Raw genomic sequence first — 17,647 nt, forward strand, 5'->3', positions numbered from 1 at the left:
ATGAGTTTTAGTATTGTGGAAATGAATATGCAGAGGGGTATGGTCAAGAACTGTGAGTGGGGCTGGGCTCACGCCTTTGATCCCAGGACTTGGGAGACAGAGACAGGCGGATCTCTGTGAGTTCAAGGCCAGCCTGGTCTACAGAGCGAGTTCCAGGACAGGTTCCAAAGCTACACAGAGAAATCCTGGCTTGAAAAACAATAACAAAAGAACTATGAGTGATCAGAACTGTGAAATGTGGCATGGGTCCATCATCTTAGCAATAAAGAAGTTATTTTGTGACCAGAAAAATTACCCTAATTCAAGTAGAATGAACTAGTTACCTTGACTACTCATGAGAACATTGTGGCTTTTCTCACTTATGCCTTTTAGAGTGCAGATACACACTTTAGTTCAGATACATATTGTCAAACAGACTGTGTCTGTTCTGTGTTTAATGGTTCAAGTCTATTTGAAAACTGATTAAATAGTGTTTTTTAAATAGTTTTAGACAGATTTGAGTATTGCATTATGATTCTCTCTAGACATTTAACTTGTTTAGACTTAAGAAAAATTGATTTCCAATTAACACCAGATTTCATAAGAAATAAAATATTAACTAAACAATTCCATCAAGTAGCATGTATTCCCAACAAAACTAGACACATCTGTTAATTCATTTGGGAAGACAAGACTGAGCTTGATATCCTTTTGAGTTTTTAATTAAGTATTGTTCAGAATTTTATTTCAAGTATGCTTTTTTAAAGGTTTATTTATTATTTTGGATCTATATAAGGCCAGCCTGATCTACATAGTGAAGTCCTGGCTAGCCAAAGCTACATAGTGAGACCTTATCTTAAACTTCTTTTAAATGTATTTTTATTTTATGTGTGAGTGGTTTTGCCTGCATTTATGTATATACACTACCTTCATACTTGGTGCACAGGGAGTTCAGAAGAGGGTATCAGGTCCCCTGGGACTGGACTTACAGATGATTATGATCTGACATGTGGGTGCTGGGAATCGAATCCAGGTCCTCTGCAAGAGCAACGAGTACTCTTAACTGCTGAGCCATCTTTCCAGCTCCTTCAAGTATGTTTTAAGTACTTTTATTAAACAGTACCACAACACCACAACCTAAAAGTATAGTTCCCTGCCCTCCACCCCCCTGTGCCTCTGTTTCTCTCTCTCTTAGACAAGGTTTCAATTCAGATTGTTCAAAGAGTCCCACCTGTCTCTGCCTCCTAGTGTTGGAATTAAAGACGTGTGTCACTACACTGTGTCTGGTCATGTATGTGTCTTTTGATAGCAGAAATACTTCTGAGAATTGTGTCTTTAGGAAATCTTGTTGTGTGAATGTATTATAAGAGTACTTACACAAACCAAGATGCTGTAGGTCGGTTACTGATGCAGTCTCTTGATAAAATGAAAACAACTTGATGGCTCAGGGGGCAAAGCATGGCCATGCAAATGTGGGGACCTGAGTTTGCATGCCCAGAACTCATGTAAAGTTGGACACAGTCACTGTGTGCCTATAATTCCAGTGTTCCTGTGGCAGGTGAGATGGCAGGCAGAGACAGTAGTGTGCCTGGAGCAACAGGAGACCCTGTCTCAAACAGGTAGAAGACAAAGGAAAGGACTGACACCTGAGGTGACTCTGATGACATGTGACACATGCACTCGATGACTAGAGGTACATATCACACTGGGAAAATGGGGTAAATACAAGATCTGTAAGGCTGCTAGTGCACAGCGTGGCTTACTGTTCTACAGTAAGCTTTTATAGGTAGGCATACACTCATAATGACAAAAGGTGTAATGCAATAAATACATAAACCAGTAACATTTATAGATTATCATCAGTTATATACTGTACATGACTGTGTCCTGCACCTTCACATGGAATATAGGCAGTTTGTTTACACCAACACTACCACAAACATAAACAATATGCTGTACCAGGATGTTAGGTTGGCTTCTTTGTCACTAGCTGATAGTTTTTCAGCTTCATTATAATTGTAAGGGTCTACCGTGGTGTATGTGGTCCGTCACTGACCAAAACCTTAATATGTAGGGAATGACTGATTTGTGTATGATCACTGCATTTAATATTTTGTAGCTAGATCTAATGGTGACATCTGATTAGTGTAGCATTCTCTTAACTTGAATTCTTCATTTCCTTAATTTATAGTATGATAATTAATGCTCTTTAAAATTTTTATTTATGTGCATTGGGGTTTTGCCTGCATGTGTGTCTGTGTGAGGGTGTCAGATCTTGGAGTTACAGACAATTGTGAACTGCCATGTGTGCTGGGAATTGAACCTGGGACCTCTGGAAGAGCAGTCAGTGCTCTTAACCACTGAGCCATTTCTCCACCCCCTCATAATTAATGCTTTTAATAACTCTAAAGCACTACAGTTTTAAAACATATTTTTAAATAAGAATAAATGATAGATTTTGTTTAGAAGTTTTATAACTTCTAAACCCCATCAAATATTATAAGTATTTGAAATGTTAAAATCTTTGTTATAATAAAAATATTACAAAGGACTCTAAAGGTCATCTAGTTCCAATTCCATCCTTTACATGAAAGTCGTAGCTATTTCCAGGATGGATATGGTCACGTGGCTTTATTTTCACTTCCCCAGAGCTCATTGCTTTGCCAGTTATGTAGCAGCCAGTCATGAGTGTTCATCCTACAGGAGACACCAGGGACCAGAAAGGGACAACACAGATAAACTGGCCCTGTCTTCATAGAGCCTAAAACCTGATGGTGACTTTCTTTTCTTTCTTTGAGATAAGGGTCTCACTATAGCCCAGGTCTTCTTGAAACTCACTATGGGTACCAGGCTAGGTTCAAACTTGTAAACCTCTGCCTGTCTCCTCCGTGCTAATTTCCTAGGTATGTAACACCACACCCGGGCTTAAGGTCAGATTTTAAAATTACTCTATATGTGCATTATGTTGGTCCTGTTGGTGCCATGACACACGTGCGATTAGAGGACAACTTTGTGGAATTGATTTTATCCTTGTATTTTTATGTGGGTTCCAGGCATGAACTCCGATTGTCAGGCTTGCATGGGCTATCTCGGGGCTCAACAGTGACTTTTAAATGCATCATTCTGTGAAGGAGAAATATAGTGGATTTTTGTTGTTGTTGTTTGAGATAGGGTTTCTCATTGTAGCCCTGGTTGTCCTAGAACTCTATCGACTAGGCTGGCCTCGAATTCATAGAGATCCACTTGCCTCTGCCTCCTGAGGGCTGGGTTTAAAGTACGCTTGGCTTAGAAACAGAGTGTTAATAGAAAATGACAGAATTTCATATAATGTATGAGAGTCAGAGAATGTTACCTTAAGGCATGTGTGTTTTAACTGAATGTGGAGGATGAATTAGCTAAGATAGCTGGGAAGTTTTCCATGATGAAGAAAAACATACACCAGGATCTGGAGTGGGGAACAGGGCACATTGAAGACCTGAAACAATTCCAGTGGGAAGGCATCTGCCCTTTTCTGCATGACCCTAGCATGGGTCTTAATGTTGAGAAATAAAGGAATCTTTTAAGGGTTTGAAGCTTTGGGAGGGACCCACTAGTAATGGGCAAGCACTTTCCTTCAGTGACTTTATAGGAACCAGACATAAACATAATGGGAACAGAATATGAAAACCTTAGGAATGCTGAGAGACATCTTGGCCTCCTGTAAGTAATGGACTGGAGAGCAAAGAGGAGATGATAAGGTATTGTCTTGTGTAAAGGCCTTAAGCAGTAGACATTGGAGTGAGTTAATACTCCTGTTATCTGGTAAGGCAGAGGATAGTTGATTTATCTATGCCTTATAAGACGTTTTGTAAAGCAATTCATTTGACTTAAAATAACTTTCCCCTTTTTGTTTCATCACCCCCTCCTTTTGGGGGGTTAGGAAATAGAATCTTGAAATAATAGTCACATACACTGATATTGTAAATTGCTTGACTTTGAAGGTTTTTATGTTTTTAAGTAAATATACAAAAGGAATGAGCTTTTCTTCCTTTCTTTTTTTTTTTTTGTTTTTTGTTTTTTGTTTTTTGAGACAGGGTTTCTTTGTGCAGCTTTGCGCCTTTGCTGGAACTCACTCTGTAGCCCAGGCTGGCCTCAAACTCACAGAGATCCACCCGCCTCTGCCTCCTGAGTGCTGAGATTAAAGGTGTGCACCACGACCGCCTGGCTGAGCTTTTATTTCTTATATTTTATGGATTTTAACATATGTAGAATTGAGTGCTACTATTTCCAAAATCAAGATGCAGAAGTTCCTTGAGTTACCCCTTTGTAGTTGCACACAGCTGTGTACAATTCCATCAACCACTGAGGTTTTTCATCACTGTAGTTTTGTTTTTTGGGAATAACATCTGAGTGGAAGAATGCAATTTATAACTCGTTGATTCTTTCACCTTTTGTACAGCTTAGTTCCTCTGAGGTTTGTGTGTGAGCTCATACCAGTAACTCATCTCTTTTTATTGTAACAGTATCCCATTGTGAGCCATTTACTTGCTGAAGGATATTTGGGATGTTTTCGAGTTTCCAGTGGTTGTGAATAAGGCCATTTTAGACATTCATGTGTTTATGTGAATTAATTTTATTTCCCTAGATACTCAGGAATGGGATTGCTTGGTCATTTGTTAAGTACATGTTTAACTTTTTTTTGAGAGAAGTTCTCACTGTGTATCCTAGCTGGTCTAGAACTCGCTATTTAGGCCAAGCTGGCCTTGAATTCAAAGAGATCTACTGCTGCTGCCTCTCAGGTGCTGGGATTAAGGGTGTTCTCATAAAGTTTTGTGAGTGAAAACATCCATAAGCTCAGGAGAGTGCACGTCTCTACTTCTGAGCAGTGAGCTCAGTGCGCTCCCCCTGGTCTGCTGGTCCTCACTTGTTCCAGGCATGTTGGGCCAGTGAACTGATGCCACTTCTCCTCTCGGAGATCTCAACGTGCTGAGGCAGTGGGGCTTAACTTTCTGGAGTAAATGAATGATTTTTAAGCATTTCAAGGAAAATTTAGACAGTCTTCGGGGTATACAATGTTTTACATCCAGTTTCAGAAAATTTCCTTACAGTCCATCTGGGAATCTCTGATTAAGAATACAGTTTGGGCCGGGCGGTGGTGGTGCACGCCTTTAATCCCAGCACTCGGGAGGCAGAGGCAGGTGGATCTCTGTGAGTTCGAGGCCAGCCTGGTCTACAGAGTGAGTTCCAGGAAAGGCGCAAAGCTACACAGAGAAACCCTGTCTCGGAAAAACCAAAAAAAAAAAAAAAAAAGAATACAGTTTGGGGGGCTGGAGAGATGGCTCAGAGGTTAAGAGCACTTCCAAAGGTCCTGAGTTCAATTCCCAGCAACCACATGGTGGCTCACAACCATCTGTAATGAGATTTGGTGCCCTCTTCTGGCCTGCAGGGATACGTGCAGACAGAACACTGTATACATAATAAATAAATCTTTAAAAAAAAAAAAAGAATACAGTTTGGAGGTATCTTTGATTTTGTGTGTCTCTTTGTTTTTGGAAACTCATTTGCATAGGTTTTTGTCTTTTTCTAAAGAACTGTTCTTTTGCTTTCTAGAAACTTATTAATGCTTTGTATCTTACCTATTTTCTTACTCTGATGCTTCCTAAATAATAAACAAGAGATCTGATTTCTTAGGATGAAGCCAGTGAAGGTGAGAGGTTGCAGCCCTTCATACATATAGAGCATGCCCTTCTGTTTTGCATTTCATTAACTTGAGATTGACAAAGTAAAGTTGGATTAAGTACCTTCTTCTCTCAAATTAAGGGTAATCTTGATTGGAACAACTATGGTCTGTTGTAGGCCTTATCAAATATAAATATATGTTCATATCAGTCTCCTAGAAAGAATCTGGAGCCAGGGATTATATAGCCTTTGGCATAAGTTGCCTGAACATAGACAAACTCTTTGTTTGAACTTCCCTATGCACAAACTGACTCACTTGATGATACAGACTTAACATAGAGGTTAACATCAACTTTTCTCCATGGATTCAAGGCTTATGTATATTCAGTTGTGTCAATAACGTGTGTTCTTTCATTGTAAACAAGTTCAATGTTTAAGTAAAATAAGAATTTACTAAAGGGTAAATATGATAGCATATAGAATGGAAGGAACAAATTAATGTGAGCAGCGAGAAAGAAAAAACATCTCCACTTGGTGGTCCTAGCAGTGTGGTCCACGAAGCATCTTCAGAGAAAGCATGTCAGTTTATCTACAGCAAAGCATATCTATACCTGTGTTTGAAGTCAAATGATTATTTGGGATTTTGAGCTAATGACTATTTATATGTAAGTACTATTTAATCTGGATAATTTTGTTGTTTCATCAGTCAGCATATCTCTAGTCACCTTTGGTGTTTAGTCCTTTGTTTCAGTACTCAGTAAACTTACAGGGTTTTTTCTCCATGTGTCTGGCTCCTGCAAATTTCCCTTCCTCTTTCTTAGTTACACATTTAATGAGATGGCAGCTTATCTCAGACAACCGAAACAAATGATTATGGGCTCGCTAGCTTAAACAACAGTCATTTATTTGTTATAGTTTTGGAGGCTGGAAGTTCAAGATCAGGGTGCTAGAAATGGCCAGGTTCTAGTGAAGTCTCTCTTCCTGGTTATGCTGTCACACGGCATGTCCTTGATTTGTGCTAGCAGAGAGTGATCTTGTTTTTCCTCTCTCTTTTTTTTATGAGTTCCAACTTTTTGATCTTATCTGAACCCTATTCATTCTAAAGGCCCTACCTACTTCTGAATAATGAATTGGGGGTTAGAGCTTCAACATTTGAATTTTTGATGGGCAAAGCACCAGGTATTCTGTACTATGAGGGTTCCTCAAGGTATTGAGCCCCTTTATGACCCTGAAATGCAAGGCTCAGTCTCTTTACCTTTTATTATTCATAATGACTGCTAACCATGCTTCAGACTGTGTTCTTAGTCTGCCCTGGTCTCATTTCTCCTACTTCTCCCTACCCACATCTTCAGTTTCTCCTTCATAGCTCCACTGCAGTGTTACTTCTCTGCATGGCTTGTTGAACTCTTCCTAGTGGATTAGTGCCTGTTGGCATGTGTCCTCACAGCCTGTGCTTTCCTTTTCATTACTACATGGCTCTTCTGATGACTTACTTAGTATCTGTTTTCTCTCAAAGTGCAGGGAGTGAGTTTGTTTTCTCGGTCACTATGTATGTCCTTAATCAGCAGGTTAGTGCCAGAGCATAGTCAACATTTGGGGGGAGGGAAACACCTGTTGTAATTATTTGGGTGTATATACTAATCATTTGTATGTACAAAGCTTCTCACATGGATAAGATTTCTAAAATGGGATAGATGATCTTCTTCTACACTATTCATAATGTGCTGGCAATTTAATATCCATTATTCTTGCAAGTAATATAATATTTATCTATCTAGTAACAGTATAACATTTATCAAAGGATATATGAATTAGTTGGGAGGAGAAGCTCCATCTCTTTAAATATGAAATTTATTTTCAAATCTTCAATGATGCCATTTTATATTTAATATTTGTAAATATTAATGTTTTGATATAGTGCATTCTAATAATTATAATATCTCAACGCAGGAAAAATTTTAATATTTAAAGCATGATAGCTTTGGTATTTAAATTTTAATTCATATCAATATTTAATCCCCAGGAAATATAGCACTGTGATCAGTAAATGACTTAAACGTAAATTTTGTGGTCTAAATAAAATGGAAATATAAGTTCAAGAAGAAAACAGTGATATGAATGTATCAGCTCTTAAAGATCTTGTGTTTTCGTTTTGTTTGTTGATTTGTTTGTTTGTTTGTTTCGAGACAGGGTTTCTCTATGTAGCCCTGGATGTCCTGGAACTCTCTCTGTAGACCAGGCTGACCTCAAACTCACAGAGATCCACCTGCCTCTGTCTCCTGAGCACTGGGGTTAAAGGTGTGTGTCACCACCACCTGGCAAAGATCTTGTTTTTATGTGTTTGACAAGTGCTTTAGGTTTTCATGCATTCCTGAGTATTGAACCCGAGGCCTTACGCTTGCTTGACAAGCATTCTACTGCAGACCTGGATCCCTAATCCTTTTTATTTATGCATTTTAAAGTGAATAATAGTGAATTTTGATAGTAGTGATGAAATTACTGTGGCATTTGAATTCCATTATACCTTTTCTCAAAGGGTTGTTTTAATCACAACCCATCAGAAATTACATTGTTTTAACTACTTAAATGTGTTAAAATCCTTTGTCTTAACTTAAAAATATATAAGACAGTTATTCAGAGTTCTTCTAGGGGTTATAAGAGCAAAACACTTATGAAGTCACTAGGCTATCCGGGCTCATTTTAATCTTGAATGATGTCCTATTTGAATTTATTTGTCAGTGTTTTCATTTAGATTTCTTTGTTTAGCAGATATTAGGCAAATATTCATTGGCATAATTAATAGTTTAGATTGTATTAGCGCTACTACAAATGAGATTTATCTATCTGTTACATATCACAAATATGAATTAAAAGACTTTTTGGTCTGTATTCTGCCAAGAATATTTTAAAACCACATTTGGTTAAAACTTTCTGTGATAAAACCTCAAAGACAAACTTGGATCAGAGGCTTCTGTTTAGGACCACAGAAGCCAGGCTCAGTTCAGAATCATTTTGTACAAATTAGCCATTTTAATTATGGAACATCAAATTTGAAGATAAGAGAGAATTTTTGAGATTACTTATTCAAATATCTTCCCATTTAAAGAGAGAATATAGAGAATCATCAAATTCATACAGGCAATGGTAAACAAAACCTGTCATGAAAATCTATTGATTTGACCTCGAAAGCAGCTCTTAGAGTTCTTTTTTAATGTGAAACAGAGAGAGGACTTATTCAGTGTGGCTACACTGAGAAAAGGAACAGATGAAGAGGTCTGTTGACAACACGCCCTTACCCTGCACCTCAGCCCCAGTCCACCAGACCCATCATCTGGATCTCTCTACCTCTTGTCCTCTCCCTAGTCCAGGCTACCATGGTCGCTCATGTTTTCTGTCTGTGCCTGGTTGATCCCCCCCCCCCCCCAGCCCTTATTTAGAAAGCATATCTGCTCATAATTGCCCTGTGCTTAGTATCCTCTGCGATGACTCGTTGTCTCAGAAGGAAGGCCTGTCTTCCCCGGTCCCTAACCCATCATGCCTTGCTTGCCCCTAGCTTCAGAAGTCACCGTGTTCCTTTGTCCTCCTCACAAACTCCAGTCTCTCACTCTTACTTTATCCCTTTCTTCTTCAGCATTGTGTTATATGCTGTTCTTGCTGCTTGGACCATTACTGCTTCTCTAGTGAGTGACTGCTTATCCTTCAGATTTCATCTCAAAGGTCGCGTCTTTAGAGACTCCCACATTTCTTCTCCCAGTCCTTTTAGACTTGATATGATCTCACTACTGGGGTTTTGTTTGTTTTTCACCTTTGCTTCTTTTTCAAAATCCTATTTTTGTTTATACTTTTGTGTCATTATTTGATTGATATATTTTTCGTAGGTAGGCTGTAATCTCTGAGTGCAGAATTAATGTATTCTGCGCATCACTCTTGCTATACCCACCACATTGCTTGATATGTAGGAGGGACTTAGTATTGTTGAATGAATGACTCCCAGTCTTTTCCCATTTCTACTACACCAATGATTTCAGAGTAACATTTTTGTCTTTGGAATCTTATTTGCAATATGCTTTTTATAATTTATCCTCCCATCTGTGGATGTATGTAGTATTTGGGAAAAAATAGAATTTCAAGTTAGTTATTCCCATTTATAAATTTCACACTCTTAAAAACTCCAACTAGTTTTCTTAAAAGCATGAAATCAGTAATACCAAATACTCCTATTTTTTATCTAGTTTCTTACTGAATTTTATTTTTTAAGCTCTCTCATAAGTAGGAGAAACTAAGAAGTCATTTCATGTAGACTATAATGAAGAGTGCAGAGAGGTAGGTAGTCATGGTGACATTAAAGTTAATGCCTCCAGAAGGAGTGTTCTCAGAGTACTGAGCCTGAAGAGTTCCTCAGGATTGCACTGTTATGTCTAACGTTGGGAAACAATGCCCTGAGTCCCCTTTGCTTGTTTAGTAAACTTCTTTGCTTTGAAGCAGAGATTTTCAGCCTGTACTGTTAACATTTGGGGATATTATTTGGGAGGGGCAGGGGCAGGGAAGGATTGCTGCCCTGGATATTGAAAGACATTTTGGCAGTACCCGTTAGATTAGTAGTACCCTGTTAAGTCAGTTATGACAACCAAAAAGTTCTCTAGATATACCCTAGGAGGCAGACTTTCTATCATTGAGGGTAGTACCTTAAAAAAAAAAAAATCACAGCAGCTGGGGAGCGAGATGGCTCAGCAGACAAAGATGCTCACTGCCAACCAATCCCAATGGCTCTTGGAACCCATATGATGCAAGGAGAGAACTAACTTCTACAAGTTGTCCTCACCAATTCCAGCTAGTCTAGGTAGCCAGCTTGCCCTAGGGATCCCCTTTTTCTGTCAGCCAAGTGCGGTGATAGTAAGCAGTAGCCATACTTACCCAGCTTTCACTTGGGCTCTGGGGATCCAAACTCCACTCCTCAGGCTTATATAGCTTTATCCATTGAGCCACTCCCTCATCAATTGTTGACCTTTTGTTTGTTTGTTTGTTTTGAGACAGGGTTTCTCTTTGTAGTCCTGGCTGTCCTAGAACTCACTCTGTAGACCAGGCTGGCCTCGAACTCAGAGATCTGCATGCCTCTGCCTCTGAGTGCTGGGATTAAAGGTGTGCACTACTACTGCCTGGCCAGTTGTTGCCTTTTAACTTTAATAAATCATCACAAAAATAAATTGTCCTCATTAATATGATTTCAACATTTACATTTCAAAAATAGTATATGGAGCACATATTGTATAAGATAATATGTTTGACATAGAATTTATAAAAATAAAGGAGGCATAGTCCCTAGCCTAGGTATCTCACAAATCTGGAAATTAGGAGTATTCTTTATAGAAGAATATCATAAAAATTTTAATGACACACCAGAAATGAAATGGAATTCATAGAAGCTTTAAATTGGGTTTTGAGAGGTTTGGTGTTGATCTATCTAACCCAGATACTGCATTAGAAGATTAAATGGCCTCTTTGGTATAAAATTAAAATATTCCCGAGAGTGGTTGTAAAGCCCTTGATGGTGATTTCTGTGCAGTGGTAGTTGTTTGCTTTGATTGGTACTCTTAAAGAGCATGGCAGGATGAATGAGAAATTGTCATCCACAAATGTGAAGTAGGTATAAGGCAGCTGTAGAAACGACAAAATTAGACTGTCTGTGTTAGCATAATTGACTGTTTAACCCAGAGCAAAGGGATCTCTACAGCAACAGTCTCTGAATCATTCTTTATCAGCTCTCAATTTTTTTGTACACATCAGTTTTTTTTTCCTGTTAATGCTAATCAACAGAATATGTTGGTGTGCCTTACCAAGATTTGTGCTTTTTCATGCTAGCTCTCTTTGAGTTAAGCTTAGTCTTTTGGTGGCTAATTATTGAGTTTAGGACATGTTTGACTGTAGCTAGCCTTTCTCTGTCCTGTCAGCCAGCTCCCAAATAATGACACGGAGACTTATTAATTATGAAAATTTGGCCTTAGCTTAGGTTTGTCCCACTAGCTCTTATAACTTAAATTAACCCATTTATATTAATCTATGTTTTGCCTCGTTACTTTTTACCTTTCTTTCATTCTGTATGTCCAACTCCCTCCATGTCTCATTGGCATCTCTTGGGCGGCGCCTAGATTCATCTCCTGTTTCCCCTCTCTCTGCCCAAAAGTCCCGCCTATACCTCCTACCTAGCTATTGGCCATTCACCTCTTTATTAAACCAATCACAGCAATATATCTTCACACAGTGTACAAATATCCCACAATATTTGACCCATTAGTCTGCTTACGCTGCTATTACAGAAGGTCACAGGCTGGGTGGTATAAGACATTTATTATCTCTTCATTTTAAAGGCTCAAAGCTCATGATAAAATACTGCAGGGGTTAGATTCTGGTGAAGCTTCCCTTCTTTGCTTGCAAGAAATGGTCCATCACATGGCCTTCCCATTGTATTATGGGGAAAGGAGAGAGTTCTCTGGTGTCTCTTTTTCGTCTTGTAAGAATATCAGTCCTAGAGCTGGTGAGATAGCTCAGCGATTAAGAGTATATAGTGCTCTTGGAGAGGACCTGAGTTCAGTTCCCAGCACTCACACCAGGTGGCCAGGATTTGACACCCTCTTCTGGCTTTTGCAGACACCTGCATTCTCATGCACATAATTTTAAATTTTTTTAAAAAGAAGAAAAATAATACCAGTCTTGACTGGATATAACTGTGTGCCTTAGAAACACAAGACAGGATGACTATGAGTTCAGGACCCTTGTGGGGTCCATAGTAGGGGACACACACGAAAATAGTCCAGTTGGTTTAAGGTCTCATTAACTTTGTGTTAGTCAAGTTTTTGTGGCTATGGTAAATACCTGGAAGAAAGAAGTTAAAAGAAGAAAATAATTCTTTGTTTTGGCTCACAGCTTTTCAGGTTTCTGTCCAAGGTTGGCTGAATCCTTGCTGAGCCCAATATGAGACTGACTGTCGTGGCAGAGCGTGCATTGGAGCAAAGCAGCTCCACCTCATGGCAGACCCAAGTGTGGATGGGAGAGGGGATAGGGCAAGATCTACTCTTCAGATACCCACCCAGACTCCTCCTTCTTCCAGCCAGGTTCCCTCCCCCCCTGTCGCTCAGTATGAATTCATCAATGATATAACCATTTGTCTGCCTTGGAGGTTTTTTCATACATACCAGGGTCTGTGTGTGTGTGTGTGTGTGTGAATATCTGATCATTTATTTGTTATTCTTAAAGACTTTTTTGTTTTGTTTTGTTTTTTGAGACAGGGTTTCTCTTTATAGCCCTGGCTGTCCTGGAACCCATTATGTAGACCAGGCTGGCCTTGAACTCCCAGAGATCCACCTGCCTCTGCCTCCCGAGTGCTGGGATTAAAGCCACCACCCGGTTTAAAGATTTATTTTGGACTGGACTCAGAATTTGAAGTTCTCAGGGAAGACACAGCCTAAGTCTCTTGGCAATCTGTTCCTGGCATTTTTCTTTGGTATTCTTCATTCTCTTGGCCAAAAGTTTAGCACATTCTGCAGCCTCCTCTTTTCTGTAGTGCATTGTTTCTTGAGAGCAATACATTGGATTTGAGTTTCAGGAGAAACTCAATGAGTCCAGTAGTCTACAGCAGTCATTTTTTTTTAAGTATACATGCTTAACGATGTACCTTGGGTATCTTGGTCTTGGACTTCTTACCTTTTTGGTTTAAGGGCTTTCAGACAGCATATTGGAGGATATCATCTTTAGAGAAACTGAAAAGTTTTGAGGTTCTGCAGGCTCTTTGGGGCTCCATCCCCCAAAGCACAGTAGTATCTGTCAGTCCAGGAATATCCTTCTCTCCTTTTTTAAAAGCAGGACAGCCAGGGCTACACAGAGAAACCCTGTCTCAAAAAACAATGAAAGAAAAAAACCAAAACCATTTGGATTGGCATCCACAAGCATTCTTGTGCTTCCTCCTCTCAGTTCTCCCTGCTCTAGTACAAAAGTGCCCCGGATTCAACAACAAGCGCACTGTGCCATGGGTCAGGACACCCTACTTCATGGGAAAACTGTGTTTGTTGTTCCCGCCTGACTTGGACCACACAGCCCTTCCACTCTTCACCCAGAACATCAGCAGCTACTTCTGTGGCCATTCACTTTTCATAGACAGTACAAAGCTTGTGTTCATCGGGACTTCAATGAGTTTCTGATGGCCACTGGCTGGGAAGAAGATAGTGAGCTTTATCTTGACACAGCTGACCCCTAGGAGGTGCCACAAAAAAAGCATGTATACTTAAAAAAAAAATGACTGCTGTAGACTACTGGACTCATTTGTTTCTTTTCATTATTAAAAATAACGATGTATGAAATCCATACAAATACATTATTTTGGGCAGATTCCTTTAGAGTGTGTTTCCTATGTGTGGGATTGAGCATACTGAACATTTTGATAACTACTGCCAAACTGTCTTCCTGGAAAGACTGCACATTCACATAGCTATCGACAGGGAGTGAGGGTGTTGATTTACCCTTATTGCCAAAATGATATCACTATTTTAAAATTGCTTCTAGTCTGGTGTTGAAATTTCATTTTATATTTTAGATCTTGAATTTATTTGAAATCTTGATGTTGAGCCTCCTTTCAGTTTCTTTTTCTTTCTTTTTTGGCCACTTGTTATTTTCCTATGAATTGCTTTAATTGGCTAATTTAATTAAGAAATTAAAAATCATTTTAGTATTTACTTATAAACACATTTAAGATAAATTTTGCATGGGTTCTGGGGATCTGAACTCAAGTGCTCTTACTCACTGAGCCATTTCACCAGCCCAAAAATAAATTTTGAAAATGAATTTTTTATTAAATGCTGCACATATAAATTTCCTGATCAGTTGCTTCTCTTTGGACTGCACTTATGGCATCTTTTAAAGTGAGATATTTCATTTTGTAGACGTGTTAATTATTTATTTATGGTTTCTGTATTTTGTGTAGTGTTTAAGAGAGACTTCTCTGTATAATCCATTCTTTTATGTGCAAGTCTCTTTTGATTCTCTGTTCTCTGTGTTGTTCTCTAGTCCTCTATAGTAGTGTGTTTCTAGTAGTTCCTGTATGATCAGGTCTTGGAGATCTGAGAGGGTAAAAGCACCGTCGTCGTCCATTAAGTTTTGCACAGCTGCCCTTGCTCTTTTCATTCATGGTTTCTCCTCCGCCCTCAGCTAGTGCTCCCCTGTGTTGTTGTAACCTTACTGTATTCCGTTAAGACTTGTGGCATTTGCACTGTATGTGAATAGAGATAACAGAGCACTCGGATTGTAGATGAAATAGTCCTTGAAATAAGAAAGTAGAATGTTCACAGTTAAGAGTAGAAGCTATATTTAAACTAAATTGCCAGACTTTGCTACTTTATCTTAATGTTAGTAGGGAAACAAAGCAAATATAACCAAGCCCCTTTTTTCTTTTGGGGTTTATTTCTTAACAATAGAGAATAAAATTAAAATGAAGAATGTAGAAAAATAATTTATTGCTCTTATTTTCTTTAAAATTTTTTAAAATTCATTTTACATACCAACCATAGATCCCGCTCTCATCTCTCCTCCCGCTCCCCGCCACCACAGCCTTCCACTCTGACCCCCTCATCCCCTCCTCCAAAAAGGTAAGTCCCCCCATGAGGGGACAGCAAAGCTTGGTACATTCTGTTGAGGCAGGACCAAGCCCCTCCCCCCTGCATCAAGAGTGAGCAAGGTGTCTGACTATAGGTAATGGTTTCCAGAAAGCCAGCTCCTGCACCAGGGATAGATCCTGATCCCACTGTCAGGGGCCCCTCAAACAGATCCAGCTACACAACTGTCTCCTGTATGCAAAGGGTCTAGTCCTGTCCATGCAGGTTCCACAGCTATTGGTTTAAAGTTCATGAGTTCCTATGAGCTTGGTTCAGTTGTCTGTAGATTTCCCTATCATGATCTTGACCACCCCCCACCCCCCTTGCTCATATAATCCCTATTCCCTCTCTTCGACTGGGCTCCCGGAGCTGGGTCTGGTGCTTGGTTGTGGATCTCTGCATCTCCTTCTCTCAGTTACTGGATGAAGGTTCTGTGATGATAGTTAGGGTATTCACCAATCTGATTACCAGGGTAGGCCAGTTCAGGCACCCTCTCCACTATTGCTAGGAGTCTAATATGGGGTCATCCTTGTGGATTCCTGGGAACTTCCCTGGCACCAGGTTTCTCCCTTATCCCATAATGGCTCCCTCTATAAAAATATCTCTTTCATTGCTCTTCCACTCCGTCTCTCCCCCAGCTGGACCATCTTGTTCCCTCCTGTTCTCATCCCTCATCCTCTCCCCTGTCTTGCCCCTATAAGTGGATACAAGATGTAAGCAAAGGATATTCAGACTACAACCCACAGCTCCAGAGAAGCTAGGAAACAAGGAGGACACTAGGAGGAGTATAGAGATCACCTTGGGAAGGGGAAACAGAAGATCTCCATTGCTCTTAGTTTCAATTAGCTGGAGCTAGATGCTATTCTAAGCATAGCTTCTGTTACCATGGAGTTTCCTTAACTCAAGGTCAGCTTCCTTAAAGCGCTGGGGCCTGCTTTATGCTTTGAAAAAAATAATTCTTAGTGGCCTTGAGTAGCTGTAGCCTTTGTTATACCTTAATTGCTACTTCTGCACAAGAAACAAAGTATTTCTGAAGAATCAATACAACGTTCTGCATTGTATGCTTAGACTTAAAGCATATGAAGTAGAGTAGTGGATATATAGAAATACATTTTTACAAATAAAGAATAGACAGTATTAATTTGTTTTACAATTATGTTGTTCCAATTAAATGAATAGATTTGATAATCTTTTTTAAAAGTTCTTTTATTATACTTATGTATTTATGGGGACACACTTGCTATCATGTAGGCAACTTGAAAGAGTTTGTTCTCTGTCCATTGTACTGCAAGAATTATCAGGCTTGATGGCCAGCACCTCCACCCACTGAGCCAGCTCACTGGTCAGAGTTGACAACCTTTTAAAGACTATTTTAAGCCTTTTGTCTCTCTTTAAAATATTTCTAGGGCCATGAATTTGTGTGTGTATGTATCATGTTTCTTAGGGAAATACCACTTCATTTATTCTTACACAGGTAGACTATTTAAGGGTTTCTGGGATTGCACTAAGAGTCGAAGATCTGGGGGATGGAAAGGAGCCTATTCTTTTTCTATACATCTCAAGATAAGTTACCCTAGATCCAGAAATAGAATGTTTCTATATTTTGGTTAAGGTCTGGGAAGTCTAGTCAAATCTCACATGGAAACAAAAACGTTCTTGGAGCCTCTGAAGCTACTTTTATTCTGCATTTCTAGTATATTTAATGGTTGGGAGGTCTAGCACAAAACTCACAAAGTAGATCTAGCCTACAGAAAGACATATCATTGGTCCACACAGTGTTTTAAAAATCCCTAGATTTCTGATACCTGCTAGAAAACAGAAAGATCTGACAAGTCATACTAACACACAAAAGTGACCAAATGGCATTTCCAGAAGTCATCCCACTCTGTCCTGAAGGTGTCAGTTGCTATTCATCTACTTGGACAGGTGTCTGTTTGAGTCAATATGTAACCTACCAAGCTTTTGACACTGTGGACCATCTAATTTACACCCGTCGGTCCATACCACCTTCTCTGTCTGTACAACTAAAATGAAAGTAAGTAAATACTAACATAACATAAAACAAAATCTAACCTATTTTTCTAGAAACATGCTGTATGTTTCCCGTCTTTTATCCCTTCACTGTTGTATTTTTTTCTTCTCTGAGATATAATTTCCCTTTTTACTAAGTGAATTCTGCTCAGCACCTTGAATCTTCTTTGATTAACTGTCTGCAGAAGTCTCTCCCCATTCTGAAGTCTTCGAGCATTTCTTTTTTCCAACATGATAACGTCTACTATACTAGTAGTGTGTTTGGATTAGCTTCTTCTCACTGCCAGGCACTTACATACAGACGTCTGCTTGCTTTTTGAAGACTAAGAAAGTAGTCCTAT

At 39.3% G+C, this 17,647-nt stretch overlaps 1 protein-coding gene across 1 annotated transcript in view; it reads left to right on the forward strand.

Annotated features, from left to right (window-relative positions):
* The window catches only part of Xpr1 (xenotropic and polytropic retrovirus receptor 1), a 155,273-nt gene that overhangs the window by 59,845 nt on the left and 77,781 nt on the right, over positions 1-17,647 (forward strand). The window lies entirely within an intron of this gene.

Source organism: Peromyscus eremicus, chromosome 15, assembly GCF_949786415.1.
Source record: "Peromyscus eremicus chromosome 15, PerEre_H2_v1, whole genome shotgun sequence".
Taxonomy (NCBI): domain Eukaryota; kingdom Metazoa; phylum Chordata; class Mammalia; order Rodentia; family Cricetidae; genus Peromyscus; species Peromyscus eremicus.